Genomic DNA, 11,696 nt, shown 5'->3' with positions numbered 1-11,696 from the left:
CGAAATATATCTTGTATTTTGTGTCTAAAATATTCAACATTTTTTTAAGTAGGTACCTATATACTATGCGTCACTGCGTCAGTATTTCTTTGTTTATTTATAGGTACTTCGACGAATACCTACTAAATAATGCATACCGCAATTAAATAACGATACCTTCCACTTCAGGACAATCTATAATAATAATAATAATTTCCACCTATAAACATCACACTGCTGGGCACAGGCCTCCTCTCATGCGCGAGAGGGCTTGGGCTATAGTCCCCACGCTAGCCCAATGCGGATTGGGGACTTCAGATACACCTTTGAATTTCTTCGCAGATGTATGCAGGTTTCCTCACGATGTTTTCCTTGACCGAAAAGCTAGAGGTAAATATCAAATGATACCTATTTCGTACATAAGTTCCGAAAAACTCATTGGTACGAGCCACAGGATTTGAACCCGCGACCTCCGGATTGAAAGTCGGACGTCATTATCCACTCGGCCACCACCGCTCTTGGACAAAACTAAATGATAATAGAACAATAAGTGAATTCAAACAACATCATCAACAAACTATTCAACTATTCACGCCTTCGCCTTCTGTCAACAACCGGTTGTTTATTTGTTTTGGTAATATATCATATAAATTATTCAAAGTATTCAACAACATGTATTCACGTAGTGAAAGGTCACAGGCGCAACAATATGTCGAGTATAGACTGTAAGAGCGTTTTCTCATTGTCCGATCCGATATCGGATGTCGGATGACCCTTGGAGAAACACTTCAATTAGTTTTATTCTTAAAACCAAAATATTACTTTGCTAATCCGCGAAAAGATAACGTGCTAGTCAATCAGTGCTAACCCGTTATACTTACTTGCGTATTTTTTACATGCAATTAATATTCCCACCCTCCCACCGCAAAAATAAATACGCAAATAAATATAACAAACCACCACCAAAAGAATAATCCTCGACACGTGTTTCGCCTCTCTACGAGGCATCCTCAGGAGTTGTTGACGGTCTGACGCCCGGCAACGGAATCATTAACGCATAACGCATTAACGCATTAACGCTTTTCTTTGAACAATAAACATTTCTTTTTGACTTCTTTTGGTCGTATCCGATTTCCGATATCGGTACGGACAATTTGAAAACACCGAAATAATCGAAAATCTAACATGAATATCCGAAATATGAAAACAAAGTTTAATTGCAGTTTGTCTGCATTAATTGAACGTTAAACTAAATCAAAGGTCGGTTATTGGTCAGCCATCTGTATTCAGTAAAAAATGCTTGTGCCGTATAGTGCCGCACTCTGGTGGAATCCCGCCAAGTAGGTACAGTCATATACCTATAAATAAATAAATAAATAAATATAAATATTAGGGGGACATCTTACACAGATCAACCTAGCCCCAAACTAAGCAAAGCTTGTACTATGGGTGCTAGGCGACGATATACATACTTATATAGATAAATACATACTTATATACATAGAAAACACCCATGACTCAGGAACAAATATTTGTGTTCATCACACAAATAAATGCCCTTACCGGGATTCGAACCCGGGACCATCGGCTTCGCAGGCAGGGTCACTACCCACTAGGCCAGACCGGTCGTCTATGGGCCCTACATTTGTAGGAAACCGCCTTTTAATTAAACTCGAAGGGCCAATCATTAGTGGGAGCCAGCATTGGTATGTAAAGTACGTAATTAATTCCATTGGCGTCTTTTAAAATAGCTAGAATCGTGAGAATGCGTCTCAGCAGAGTGACTTTAACGACCTAGGTTACCTGGGTATAGAAACAGAATGTCAGCCCAGTGAAGTGAGTAATTTTCCTTTCATTTTTATGGTCTAGTGAATCAAGTGATTACCTAGGTACTTCAATGTTTGAAACTAATAGACTTTATATAATTAAAATAAGTTTCATAAATGCCTAACTAACTGATGTGTATTGGATGAATTGATACATAAATAAATATAGGTAAAAAACTTAGTTAAAGTCCCTCCCACAGCAGTTGATTTACGTCTTTGATTTCAAATGTAAATATGTATATTTAAGATGCCTTCACGGATTTGCATGCTGTTTGTTCACAATTGAAAAGGTGAAACAAACTAAATATTGTTAACTTTTTTAAATTGGTAAAGCGATGGTATCCGTTTAAGTACAGGAAGCTGATGCACGGTGAGGCCTGGACGAATCGAATATTTTTGCAATCATTTTGATATTTGTTTGATAATTAATAAACTGGCTAAAATTTATATTATAGTTAAGCAGAAAATCTTTGCTAAAACTAAACTTTACAAAATATCTAATTTATCAAAAACAAATCGTGTAAAAAGGCGAGGTTATCAATTAAAACGTTTTCTTGACGTGGGCAGTGTAAGCAATACACAAGAGAGTGAAACTCCTTGCACAAAAACGTAGGTTTGTTGTACGTTTGAAGGTACTCGTACTTGAGTAAACACAATATGTGTTGGTGTGTTTCGTATACTGCCGATGCAATCTTCTTTAGGTACAACAATAGGCGCTACCTACGAATCAAAGCCAGACCCGCCGTAATAGTACAGGGTGGCCAACTTAGAGGTATACAACTTTTTTTTGCCGCTATTTTATTTTGGCGGTAAATATGACAGTTATTGCGTACGTTTGTGTAGATACGGCAAATTTATTATTGAGCGTTTTACGACGGAACAACGTGTCACACGGCACGGTTACAATAGAAACATTAAAAATAACGTTTCCCGGTCGATTAATTTCGGGAAACGGTGACATTGACTGGCCCCCAAGATCGCCTGATTTAACAGCTCCTGACTATTTTCTGTGGGGCTATCTAAAGGGACGTGTCTATGCTAATAGGCCAACGAACCTTCAGCAATTAAAACAAAATATTCGAAACACTGTCGCTGAGATAACGCCAGAAATGTGTGGAAAAGTGATGAAAAACGCGATGAAAAGGGTTCGCATCTGCCATGCTGCTAGAGGTGGACATTTGTCTGACATTATTTTCCATGTGTAATTGCTGACCCTACATATTATATTTAACAAGGAATACTTAATATTTTTTATGTTTTATAGAATAAAATTTCAAAAATAAAGTGTATACCTCTTATTTGGCCACCCTGTAGTTAATTGTTTATACGTAAATGGTTATTCCACCCACCCACAAGATGGACAGACGATCTTGTTAAGGTCGCCGGAAGACGCTGGATGCGGGTCGCTTCCAACCGGCACGTATGGAGGTCCAAGGGGGAGGCCTATGTTCAGCAGTGGACGTCTTATGGCTGAGATGATGATGATGAAATGGTTATTGGCCCTATGACTAGTTTCCCCTCGGGTTGGAAGGTCAGATGGCAGTCGCTTTCGTAAAAACTAGTGCCTAAGTCAATTCTTGGGATTACTTGTCAAGCGGACCCCCATCAGGCTCCCATGAGCCGTGGCAAAATGCCGGGACAACGCGAGGAAGAAAAGAAGGTTATTGTCCCTATGAATGGGCAATATGAATTAATGTCTAAGGTTTAGTTAGACGCTTCATAGTCTTCATACACCTTACTTAATTCAGTAACTGACGACAGGGACGCAGCAATATGGTAGATAGAGTGTCAACGTATAGTTGAGTTGAGTCCCTGTCGATGTCGTCAGTTACTGAATTAAGTAAGGTGTTGAAGCGCTTTATAATAAGGAAATATAGGTACTTAGTTAAAAAAAGCAGCTGACGTTCTTATATTCGTTATATATCGTTGTCTGAGTACCACAATATAAGCCTTCTTGAGCTTACGGTGGAACTTAGTCAATTTGTGTAAGAATGTCCCTATAATATTTATTTATTTTCACCACACCAACTGGTAAAGGCTCTCTTGATTGTTCAAAAACTGATAAGAAAGTTGCATTTTATCCACATGTGAGGGAAAGTAATTAAATGTAAATTTTGAGTTATTTCCTTATGTTGACTGGTAGAATTGACTTTTAAATGATAAATATTTAAAACACTCATTTTAAATCGATTTATTTGATTTTGTTTCATATTTTAGTTAGTATTTGCCTTGTGTTGGTGTGGTGAAAATTTATTTTATTTATTTATTTCAGAAACCATCGTTGGAAATCGCATTCTGACAGTTGCTTCCCATTCGCGAGCTCACAGAGGAGGCACCTTATGCACCGTTAAAGAATTATGGTAATGCGCTCAGCATATGATTGGTATTTGTGCAGCCTTGCCGGTGGATGCCGGGGCTATGAGTTACCTAATCGGATCGCATTAATATACCGCTGCCGGTAAACGCATTTGTCGCCAGTTGCCACATCTGTCCCGGTTCTTGGTTGAGATAGAAAATGTATCGCAAGTTGGTACCTACATACTGACATGCCGTCGGAATGTTTTCAAATTGCGAAATTCCCGGGAACATTTTCGGAAACATCTCATATTTTGGTGTATTATTATTATTTTCTTTTATGTAAATTCAATGTTGACGTGTAAAAGTGCCCTTGTGGCCTATTTGCTGAGTAAATGTTGAAGTTGAAGTTTGTATCGGTTTTTTTTTCAATGTATGCCGTATGGGTTTAATTTTCAATTTCAAAACTGTAAGATTCCTCTCTAAGGTCCGGTACAGACAGACTGCAACCCGACTGCAACTTGTATACAGTCGGCATGCAGTTCCCATACAAATTGCAGTCGAGTTGCAATCCGTCTCTATCGGCCCTAAGGGGCTGTTCTGTGGTCCTTAAGTATTTCCTAAAGCAACAGCCATTTGAGCTTTGACCTCGTTGTGCCAAATGTTCTCAATAAAGAACAATTTATTGATTCCTGCCCAGAAATTCTGAAATCGGAACAAAATCAACAAGCGTCCTCAATTGAGAACACTGGGCAGAATACTGAAGTTCCTTAAAAATGCGAGAGAAAACAAGGCTTTATTATATATATTATAGGATCCCAGGATTCACGCGTGATGAAAGTTTAACCACCAATTAAAAGCCTGTAATGTTACATTGTTACGCGGCAGTGTGTGCGGCGGCCGCTAAACAGTTAATTGCAGGCCGGAGGAAGGAGATTTCTAACCGGGACTCGTTTTTGCCGCGTTTAGTTATTTATAAACCTACCTATTACCAAACTGTAGTTCCTATCTCGACGATGTTGGTTAATTCGCTAGTTAATCTGTTGATGTTCTTATAATATTATAACGGATAGTCTAGCTGTTATTGGTTGATAAGCAGTGACCGTGGCCAGTTTACTGGTACCAAGTTTGTCATACTCAAAAAGTAAAATTACAGTAGTTAAAAAGAATATTTTCACATCCATTACCGGCTTTTTCTTCCCTGCTAGGAGGGATCAAAGTGGCACTTTTCTTCCGCTTCCCTGCTAGGAGGGATCAAAGTGTCAATTTTCTGTTCTAGAACACGATTTTATTTCTTTTTTGCACATTTTTTTTTTAGTTTAAATATTATTTTGGAACATAATAATTTCCTATTTGTCACATGGTAGCAAAATTATTTCCACCTTGGACGTTAACACTTGAATCCCTCACTACGCTCAAGATTAATATATTTTAGAATTTAGTAGTAGTTTAGACGCTACGCTCGGGATTCAATACCTGTAGATACTTTGTAGATGCTTTCCCCGTTAGCTTTAAAGAAGCCTTTTGTTGTGGCGTGTACCTACTATTAGGTAAGTAGATATATAAAGGTTATTCTTATCAAGGAAACAAGCCCCACATGTCCCGATCCTGATTAAATAATCTAATCAAAAGGCCCCGAGAAAGGGAACAGAAAAAAGAACCTTAATAAAAAGGAACCCGTCTTAAGGACAAAGTAACATATAGGTAATAGACGTTTGCACTTCGGAGGCGTCACTTTGCGCATTGCCGAACATATATATCTAATACAGTCTGTATCTTTAGTATTTAAAAAAGAGTAAACAAAATCTACCCTCAAATGGCTTCTTGAGGGTAGATGAAAACATTACATGATCAAATAATGTAGGTTAAAGTCAGGTCGTTCAGTGACAGATCCAGGTGGTTTTTTATTTGGTGGGTTAATCAAAAAATGTTAACTACCCGAAAATGTACAAATTATTTGTTTACTTTTATTTAAGTACCTAAAGATACAGAGTATAGGTACCTATGCGCCAATCAATCAAATATTCTGAATTGTTTACCAAAACAAAAAATTATAAATAACGCAAGACACTAGGCGGTCTTGTCACTAAGAAACGATCTCGTCATAGTATCGTACGGTCAAGGAATTTATTTCCTACTTTGTCACAGTGATAATACCTACCTACTTACCTACCTAGGTAGGAAATGGTACATAAACCAATACCCTGACTGTACAATGATTCATTGTAGTGATGATGACCGCTAAAGAAAAACCGGCCAACTGCGAGTCGGACTCGCCCACCGAGGGTTCCGTCCTTTTTAGTATTTGTTGTTAAAGCGACAACAGAAATACATAATCTGTGACAATTTCAACCGTCTAGCTATCACGGTTCATGAGATACTTACAGCCTGGTGGCAGACAGACGGACAGTGGAGTCTTAGTAATAGGGTCCCGTTTTTACCCTTTGGGTACGGAACCCTAAAATTAAAGTCCGTTGGCTCGTTGGACGGACATTCGGTAGATTGCGGATCACTTCTGGATGAGATTAGCTCAGGACCGGGACAAGTGACGTATATAGGTACCTATATTATGGATATGAAGTATAGAAGTATAGACTGATGATGACGAAAGGAAAAATGCAGGTAACGCAGTCAATATAGGGTAGGTAACCAGTGCGGTGTTTTCAAGTACCAGATCACTTGTAGGTAATTCTTGTCGATTATTAGTAACACCTTTTCAGCCGTATTGGTGAATTCTAAATCGTCCTTATCCACACCGACAATGTGGTAACTGGTATATATATATACCTATTGTTTAGTATCTTTAAACTGCAAAACGTAATTCAAGACCAAAATGTAAAATAGTAAATTCCTTTTGATAAAATAATCACGCTAAAATAATTTCTTTATTAGTAATTTTACTCCCACGATTTAAAAAAGTACTTTTATTTACTTATTTTTACATAAATACAAGACGCGCTAGTAAAAAGTGGCAACATTTTCTTACTTTTTTTGGTCTTGAATTTCGTTTTGCAGTATAGGTATTTACATTTTCGGGTAATTATAACATTTATTGGTTTAAGAGCGCTATTACATTTCGGCGTTGAGCGAGTTTAGGTATTTTACGCGCTGCGGCAGGCCGTGCGAGCTCAGTACGCCGATCCCTTCTACCACACTCGCACTACAATGATGGATTAAACATTCTTGATCCTTCGCGAAGCATATTGAAATCAACCATAACAAAACTAACTGTACTTAACTTTTAAAGTTCTAAAACTGTTATTTGGTAAGTACGAAAATACTAAATGCAGTGCAAATGTACATAGGGGCTGTTCATAAATTACGTCATCTATTTTTGACGATTTTTGACCCCCCCACCCCTCAAATCATCCAAAAATCAAGCTTCGGATGAATCTGTTTCCTCCTACGTCATGTTACCATCATCCGATGTCCAGACCCCCCCCCCCCACTCCTCCCATTTGAAACGACGTAATTTATGAATAGCCCCATACTCGTACTTATGAAGGTATATTACTCGAAAGAAATTATAGGTACCTACTCGCTTATTTACATGTTTCGTCATTGCATTTGGTACCTATAGGTTGTAAAGTTTGTATCAACGAGGGTTTAAAAACGAACTGGTACTGAGGATCTGATGATGATTAAGGTGGTCACGGATACCAATCAACCATGTAGTAACATGATTAGGCTCGTTTGATTCGTCTCAACAAGATCTTTGACACTGAAGATACACAGGGTCTGATGATGGAGCTGGAAGGTGGCCACGGGTACCAGTCTATCATGTAACTAAACAACTTCGTGTTTGGGCTCGTTTGATTCGTCTCAACAAGATCTTTGACACAAGACAGTACTCAGGGTCTGATGATGGAGCTGGAAGGTACCATTACCAATCAACCATGCAACTAAACAACATCGTGTTTAGGATCGTTTGATTCGTCTCAACAAGATCTTTGACACTAGGTGATACTCAGAGTCTGATGATGGAGCTGGAAGGTGGTCACCGGTACCAATCAACCATGCAACTAAACCACTTCGTGTTTAGGCTCGTTTTATTCGTTTCAACAAGATCTTTGACACAAGATAGTACTCAGGGTCTGATGTTGGAGCCGGAAGGTGGTCACCGGTACCAATCAACCATGCAACTAAACCATTTCGTGTTTAGGCACGTTTTATTCATCTCAACAAGATCTTTGACACAAGGTAGTACTCAGGGTCTGATGATGGAGCGCGAAGGTGGCGACGGGTACCTGTCAATCATCATCAGCTCCATCATCAGACCCTGAGTAGTATCTTGTCTCAAACATCTTATTGCGAGGAATCAAACGAGCCCAAACACGAAGTGGTTCAGTTACATGGTAGACTGGTACCCGTGGCCACAGTCCAGCTCCATCATCAGACCCTGAGTACTAACTTGTGTCAAAGATCTTGTTGCGACGAATCGAACGAAGCCAAACACGAAGTGGTTTAGTTGCATGGTTGATTGGTACCGGTCACCACCTTCCGGATCCATCATCAGACCCTCAGTACTACCTTGTGTCAAAGATCTTGTTGCGACAAATCAAACGAGCCCAAACACGAAGTGGTTCAGTTACATGGTAGACTGTTACCCGTGGCCACCTTCCAGCTCCATCATCAGATCCTGAGTACTATCTTGTGTCTAAGGTCTTGTTGAGACGAATCAAACGAGCCTAAACACGAAGTGGTGTAGTTGCATGGTTGATTGGTACCGGTGACCACCTTCCGGCTCCAACATCAGACCCTGAGTACTATCTTGTGTCAAAGATCTTATAGAAACGAATAAAACGAGCCTAAACACGAAGTGGTTTAGTGGCATGGTTGATTGGTACCGGTGACCACCTGCCGGCTCCATCATCAGACCCTGAGTACTATCTTGTGTCAAAGATCTTGTTGAGACGAATCAAACGAGCCTAAACACGAAGTGGTTTAGTTGCATGGTTGATTGGTACCGGTGACCACCTTCCGGCTCCATCATTAGACCCTGAGTATTATCTTGTGCCAAAGATCTTGTTGAGACGAATCAAACGAGCCCAAACACGAAGTGGTTTAGTTGCATGGTTGATTGGTACCGGTGACCACCTTCCGGCTCCATCATCAGACCCTGAGTACTATCTTAAGTCAAAGATCTTGTTGAGACGAATAAAACGAGCCTAAACACGAAGTGGTTTAGTTGCATTGTTGATTGGTACTGGTGACCACCTTCCGGCTCCATCATCAGACCCTGAGTACTATCTTAAGTCAAAGATCTTGTTGAGCCGAATCAAACGAGCCCAAACACGAAGTGGTTTAGTTGCATGGTTGATTGGTACCGGTGACCACCTTCCGGCTCCATCATCAGACCCTGAGTACTATCTTGTGTCAAAGATCTTGTTGAGATGAATAAAACGAGCCTAAACACGAAGTGGTTTAGTTGCATGGTTGATTGGTACCGGTGACCACCTTCCGACTCCATCATCAGACCCTGAGTACTATCTTGAGTCAAATAAATACATATAGAATGTCAGGTCGTTTCAAATATTTTGAATCCTGTCCGGTAGTTTATTAAACTGTACCATTATAAATTATAATACTATAAAAACAGTGCTAGGATCAAAGTCTCTCGTTGCGGTTTACACGCACACAGTATAGCGTTTTACACGGCGCCCGCCGCACACAATGATAAAAAACCTCGTCGTCGCCGTTGAAAATGTGCGGAGTCGACCGACACACGTCCTGCCTATACAAGCTCTGCCGCGGCACTGAGCTGGTGCAGCGCGCGTCATCGGTAATATAGAGTAGTTTTCAAAAAATTGCCAAAAAATTATAGTAGAATTTCATAAACACTAATGTATACCAACAGTATAAGCAAACGTTGCAGATTGCTTGAGTATGAAAATGACTTCGATATTAAGTAGATTTTCGTAGGAATTGACACTTGTTTCGGAGAGAAAATCGAGTTCGTTTTACTTTGATTTTCTCTTTCTCAAAGGTATGTAGGAAAAATATAGTTTGATATGCCTAAAGTACAGGGTATTAGTAATACAAAATAGCCAGGTTTAGCAGAGTAAAATTCTCAACATTTCCAAATAAGAGCTCGCCATTCAGTGCTTCACGGGGTTTTTCGGAAACGACCATCAGAAAAAAAATCATTACTAATTTAATAAGTCCTTTTTCTAATATTTACAACGATATTTATAAAGATAAGAAGACGCTTTTACTGGAACAAGTACTCATTGTTTCTAATAATGAGCGCAAAGTCCTGAATTTCGTCGACTAGTATCATCAATTTTGCATTATTTCGACTTTTCTTGTAAGAGCGCTCTTAACCAACCAAATACGAAACAGCCTGGATCAGTCACTGAACGACCTGACTATAACCTACCTACATTATTTGATTAGGTATGTACCTAATGTTTTCATGTACCCTCAAGTGGCTTAAGGAGCCATTTGAGGGTAGATTTTGTTTACTTTTATTAAAATACCTAAAGATACAGAGTATAAGTACATACATCACAAATGACCCGAATATTTAAACTAACGCGACCTCACCGCGAACTTTCACTGTCGACACTGCAACTGCAACGATGCACTAATTACATGAACCAGGAAACGTACTTTCGATTGGCTTATAAAAGAAATTGTCGCCCCATACAAGCGGAGAAACTTAGGTCAACACATGACGCGAATAACATTTTAATATTTAATAATTTAGTTATAATGGTACATTAAACATTTACACGTCCTACAGCGTTTGAATGCCGGCACATGTATGGTATGTTCAGCTTTTATGGTTGCCGTACGCGCTTAGAATCGCGATTACGAAAGTCCTGTTAGATACCACCGTCGCCGGCCCATTCGTAGCCTCATTCGCCTTAAAACTGAATTAAGTCCCATACCTTTTACAAATCCGTCTGCGGACTCGCAACTCCAATAAATCCAAAACTGAACAAAAACAAAACACTGGCACTTGAAAACACAAAATAAACTTGTCACTTTTAGGTCATACACACACACGCATCCTTGTTTCGGGAAACAATAAAAAAACTTGCACAATATTTGGACAGATGGGTATTTATTTTGGAACACGCACGCCGCGTCGCTTAACAACGCGACACAACCTCCCCACGCAGAGGTTTCTCGACACTAAACCGGAACCATTTGTTGGGCTCGTCTATTCTATTCGGGCACTTCGTTACGGCCGTATAACACCTTCTCTTTTTAACCACAGCGCCGGGGCAACGCCATCTATCGGCGAGCGGCGGCGTTAACACGAGCAGTTTGTTTTGACTGCAAGCAAGAAAGATGGCCGATTGACAGCTGACGTTAACAAGCAAAACACGTCCTTGTTACATGGTAATAAAACACAATTCGAATTTTGCATGCAAAGTCGTTCAAGCGTGAAATGCTGTTGAGCAAAATGTGACTCTAAGACATTGGAATAAGATTGTTTTTTTTCTAGTGGTACGCGGGCGTATAAGAAATCAAATGTAACAGTGAAATGGATAGGATTGCCTTGGCTGTTACGGTATTATCGAAATTGCATCTATTGCCTTGGGATAACCTTTCTGAATCCAGTACCGCTCTGCAATCTATCTAATT

The 11,696-nt window shown here is 39.6% G+C and overlaps 2 protein-coding genes across 2 annotated transcripts in view; both read right to left on the bottom strand.

The window, feature by feature from the left end:
- LOC134794095 (uncharacterized) overlaps window positions 1-11,526 on the bottom strand; it is a 304,721-nt gene extending 293,195 nt beyond the window's left edge. The window contains exon 1 of the mRNA XM_063765791.1: window positions 10,994-11,526. The gene's annotated coding sequence lies outside the window, so the exon portion shown is untranslated. The remainder of the gene's footprint in view (window positions 1-10,993) is intronic.
- LOC134794101 (uncharacterized) overlaps window positions 1-11,696 on the bottom strand; it is a 152,874-nt gene that overhangs the window by 109,377 nt on the left and 31,801 nt on the right. The gene's annotated exons all lie outside the window — the stretch shown is intronic.

Source organism: Cydia splendana, chromosome 10 (genome assembly GCF_910591565.1).
Source record: "Cydia splendana chromosome 10, ilCydSple1.2, whole genome shotgun sequence".
In the NCBI taxonomy this organism is placed as follows: domain Eukaryota; kingdom Metazoa; phylum Arthropoda; class Insecta; order Lepidoptera; family Tortricidae; genus Cydia; species Cydia splendana.
The sequence above is the reverse complement of the archived record's forward strand: the minus strand, read 5'-3'. Positions and strand labels throughout refer to the sequence as shown.